We start from the raw sequence: 4,952 nt of genomic DNA, 5'->3' as shown, positions 1-4,952 counted from the left end.
TATTTACTAGTTCATTACATGTCTAGCATATATGTTTATATTTATATGTAACTCTCCAAGTTGATTGATTAAAATATATTTATATATACATGTATATCTGGTGTTTCAATTATTTCCCCTTTTGTAGTTATTCTTATTTCCCGGTTTATTTGTTTGGTTCGTAACTCGTTCAATCCGTTAGCTGGTTTCATTTATTATTTTTTTTTATACTGATTGGATTTATTAGTTGCCCTCGCCTTGTTAATCCTTCCTTTAGTTTCGTAGCGCCGTGTGTTCGTTTGTGCATTCAAATCTTTATTCGCGCGTTTTGCATGGGATAGTTTTCTTGTTCTCGTTACGGCGCGTGCGGAGCGCGGGACGTGACACCCCCGCCCTTGGAGTTCAAATTTCCAAAGGAAATTTGACTGATGGTATCTCTGAGTTCGCTCAAGACGGATGTAGATGGCGTTGGTTGTTGAGTGACTACCGGTGTTATCGATATCCCTTGAGGTTGTGCTGTTTGATCATCGATATTTCGTTTTCTTTTGAGGTATAGTAGCAGGTGGGTAACTGAGCCGCATATTGCTCCTAATAGGGCGATTCCACATCCCTAAGTTTCACGTAACTGGTATCCATGTATGGCTATATCTATTATCGTCTTGATTAGTTTAAATATTACAAGTATTCCAAATATTGCTGCACTGACGGTTCCAAATTCCATGAAACCAATCCATAAGCTTGATATGGTATTTTTTGCTATTGTCGTTAATGTGTTTTCGTCCATCATTCCCAGAATGTTTACTGTTCCAGGGACGATTGTTTTTCCTGTTGCTCCTCTGGCCAATGTGTTCAAAACTGCAGATTTTTCTGCCGGGAACATGACGTGGTCCCGAAGTGCATCTAGGTCCTTTTGGGTGTATATTCCGCTCGTGGCCAACGACGATGGTGCTGAATATTGCCACGTTTGACGTACATCCGGGCGGAATTCCTGTGGTGCAATTGTTTCCATGGGTTTTGGTACGAATTTGTGCCAGAGTCCGTCGATATTGTATAGTGTAGGTAATACCGCGCTACATTCTCTGTGGTTTCCGTGTTGCGTTAGAATGTGTGTTTTTGGCGTTAAAAATGCGGTGCGATTCCCTTGCCAAACGGGTAGCTCCGAGTAACATTCTGTTGTATGTCGTACCTTTACTTGTACCGGAATGCATTTGACTATGTGGACTGCTTCTCCTGCGATCAGGGCCATGTGTCCTGGGGTTTTCGTTATGGTATATGCAATTTCATCGGGCAGTAAGATTGCTAAGCTTAAAGCATTCTCTATTAGTTTCTTCTGCGTGGTACATCTTTGTGTCAATATATCATGGTACAATGTTGTCATTTGTCGTTTAATATGTTTCTCTACGTAAATGAATTTTGAGTTGACGTATGCGAATATGTCCAAGTTTTCGACTGCTGTCTTTCTTTTGGAGATGAACGTATTTCCTCCTGTTGTTTCTAACAGGAACAATTTGGGATGTTCGGTGGATAGTAGGGTATATCCACACAGTGGCTGTTCTCCGGTTTTAGTCAGTGCAAATGTTACTTCCTGCGTTGTTAGTGCGTAAACTGGTTGTGCTGATTCTCTGTTGGTTTTTATTTCTTGGATCTTTGTAGCAATTCCTTCATATAGCACATCGTACTGATCAAATTTGCATGGTGAGGGTGGTTGTGGTTGCCAATAAGTGTATCCGTCTTCAGCGTCTAGACAGTTTCCTTCGCTAAAGGTACATACCGTTCCTGATTTCAGTAGAATTTTGTTCGCCTCGATCCGTACTGGCACGACTGCTGATTTTAAACTTATCCTCACTGTTGCTTGTACGACGACCTTTTCCCAGCTCCCGTATGGGTCTACATACTGTGTTCCCTGGCAGCTGCTGTCGTCTGTTAGCTTGCCGGCTAGGACAAGCGACCTTGTTTCTGTTGCATTATCCTTTAGGCCAACTATAAGGTTTTGTGGTCCGAGTGAAAACGTGCCGTCTTGGTGCATCCTTGCGCATTGTTGGGCGGTTGTTTCATGGAGGTATTCGGCGAATCCGTTATGCACTGCCGACGTGTGAGAGTGCATGCCACAGTAATATACAATTCGAGTTATTTGCACCTTGCATTGCCTTACGTTGGTAAATTCAAATTCCGAGAGTTGAAGTAATTGTATATAAATATCTTGGGTTTCAGTCAATGTAGGCTGTATGCTGCAGTCCCCGATGGAGTTTAGAGAGATAGTGGTAACATTGAGGTGGTTGCCATTGCAGTCATATCCTACCAGGCCGTGTGTTATTTTGATGAGGGTGAGTACGATGACTAGGCAGTTCATCTTCCTATCAACAATTTATTAAATCGTTTCTTACTCTCGGGTTTATTAGAAATAAGAATAACTTTTTATTATTATTATTAATATATAAAAAAAAAGTTTGTTTTTTTTGTTTTTTTTATTATTATTTTTTTTTTATTACAATTATAGCTTGTCTTTGAATATATATATATATGTGCGTGCAATGGTAAATATGACGATTTATTTTACGAGTCACTTAGATTATCAATAGATATCGCCTACTTTACAACATGCGTGTATGTATATATTGTTAAACATTAGGTGAAAGTTATATGCACAGTTATAAATGTCATTTGTTTACAGGTGGATAGCGAAAGTATTTGATTTCGTGAGTGGCGTACAGGTGCTTTACAGTTCTACGGTACGGATTGCTATTCCTTGGAATAAAAAAAAATTCTTTCGATGTCTGTCAGATTTTTGTAAACGAACATGCATGGAAGGATTTTCTGCAGAGATTCAAAATGCTCTCTGGATTCCTCGTGAAACGTCTGGACAACATCTACATGTTCTTCCATCCGTCGTTCAGAGAATGGTTGATGAATTCGCCATCAGTTCTATACACACATACAAAAATAGTTAATATATATATTATATATTTTTTTTTCTTTTTTTTTTTTTTATATATATATGTTTCATTCGGACCTGTTCCTTGTATGAATACTGTATCTCTGTATATAATATAATATATATAATATGTTATGATTATGTTAGTTGTTATTTATTATATGTATTTTCCTTAACTCTCTCCCCCTTTTTTTTGTTGTTGTTTTTTTTTTTATTAGTACCTAACATTACTATTATGATGCTGTATTACATTCTATTGGCTATTATTTGGATGTGAGCGCGACGAATTTTTCAACATGGCCGCTCGCGTGTATCTTTGGTATGGCGTTGGTTTAATGTCAACAGTAGCGTGTCGTTGAAATAGTTAATTAATTGTTAATTACTATAATTTTACTTAGTAATGTTTTTGTAATATTGTTTTGTGTTTCATGATATTGTGTGTGTCAATACCGTGTGCTACCTTAATGTGATAGCATGGATTGTATTGTTATCGAATTTCGATAGTCATTGTTTTGATTATACGTGACTTGCATTTATATAAGTCTTGTTTAATTTAGTTAATGTTTTTTGTGTATTGTGTTACCAGATATTTTGTGTAGCGTAACTTTATTCTTTTGCACCGAGTTCAGTCATGTTGTTAATATTTAGTTAGTCTATCTTGATTAATTTCTAACCTATTCCTGTGTTTATTAACCTTTCTTATTTTCCCTATTAATTTATTATTGCATGTACTTGCTATTTGCTATTATTTTGTGTATGATATGAATTGGTTTCTTTATTAGTGATTAAAATCTACTTGTTAGATTAACATTGTCTGTAATTCTTCAGATTCTACTCTTTCGTTGCTGCATCACTTACCTGGATCGTTCCCGCAACATCATCCGATTCTTTGATATGCCTTGGATACTTACTACGGCTGCCTTCTACTACGGCTGCCTTCAATCGTCTTATATATGTGGTCATAAAGGTGGTTTTTAATTTATTTAATTTAATATATATATATAATGCATTGTATGTGCGACCACTATTGTGCATTACAAATTAACATCACAATACTACGTAGATTAATACATAACCAAATATCCCTTTACTCCAGTTACATTTATTACTAACTCTCAATTAATCTATCTTGATTATTTTCTAACCGCTTTCTATACTTTATCAACTATTTTATTTCTTCTTGTTAGTCTGCGAAATTCATGCATGTACGCTTCCTTGTATGGTGATTAATTGTTCATGAGGTAAGTTGCACTTTCACCGTTTTAGTTATTCGTTGAACTAGCTCGTTTCACATTCAAACAGTAATTGGAGCACTTGTAATAAACTTCTTTTCTTTTCAGGTTTCCGCCATCTGTGTTGTTCGATGAACAGTGCAATGCTTCCACAGTATTGTTATAACATTTAGTACTGTTGTATTTTGCATTAAGGCAATTGAAGTTAATTAGTTCATTTATTTTTCAGCTGGCTGTTGTACATGGTGTTTCGCAAACAGAGATCCATAACCTATTTTGCACGTAAACCTTCTCGTATGAAGATTACTTGTTCACAAGGTAACTTTCACTTTCACTCTTTTAATTTTATTGAATCAACACGTTGTATATTCAAACAATAATTGGAGTACACATGATAATTTTCCTTTTTTTTTTCTTTTTTAGGTTTTCGCTATCTGTATTATTCGACGAACAGTGTCACACTTCCTTTTGATTTATCCACAATATAGTTATAACACTTAGTAACCTCGTATTTTGCACTGAGACAATTGAGACTAATTTATTCATTTATTTTAGGTAGCTGTCGTACATTATGTTCCACGAACAACGATCCATAACCTATACTTGCACGTACACTTTCTTGTATGTTGATCACTTGTTCACAAGGTAACTTTCACTTTCACTAGTTAATTGTTCATTGAGTTAACACGTTTTATATTTAAGCAATAATTGAAACACATATAATAATTTTCCCTTTTTCCTTTTAGGTGTTCGATATCTGTATTATTCGACGAACAGCACTACAACATACACTACTGCACTACGTTGCC

General features: G+C 36.0%; 1 long non-coding RNA gene and 1 pseudogene across 3 annotated transcripts; one reads left to right on the top strand and one right to left on the bottom strand.

The window, feature by feature from the left end:
• Positions 1-286: 286 nt before the first annotated feature.
• Positions 287-2,893, bottom strand: LOC143304846 (uncharacterized; annotated as a pseudogene). The gene is made up of 2 exons (XR_013061479.1): positions 2,777-2,893; positions 287-2,333 (listed from the first exon to the last, which is right to left on the bottom strand). The product of XR_013061479.1 is annotated as an uncharacterized LOC143304846 (transcript).
• An 852-nt stretch (positions 2,894-3,745) lies between these two features.
• Positions 3,746-4,705, top strand: LOC143304843 (uncharacterized). Of its 2 annotated transcripts, XR_013061478.1 has the most exons (5): positions 3,746-3,878; positions 4,099-4,152; positions 4,252-4,297; positions 4,373-4,461; positions 4,567-4,705. It is a non-coding gene; the product is annotated as an uncharacterized LOC143304843 (long non-coding RNA). The 2 variants fall into 2 exon arrangements; XR_013061477.1 differs by having other exon boundaries at positions 4,099-4,297.
• The last annotated feature ends 247 nt before the right edge of the window (positions 4,706-4,952 follow it).

Source organism: Bombus vancouverensis, unplaced genomic scaffold, assembly GCF_051014615.1.
Source record: "Bombus vancouverensis nearcticus unplaced genomic scaffold, iyBomVanc1_principal scaffold0059, whole genome shotgun sequence".
In the NCBI taxonomy this organism is placed as follows: Eukaryota; Metazoa; Arthropoda; class Insecta; order Hymenoptera; family Apidae; genus Bombus; species Bombus vancouverensis.
Note: the sequence above shows the minus strand (reverse complement) of the source record. Positions and strands in the feature narration are given on the sequence as shown.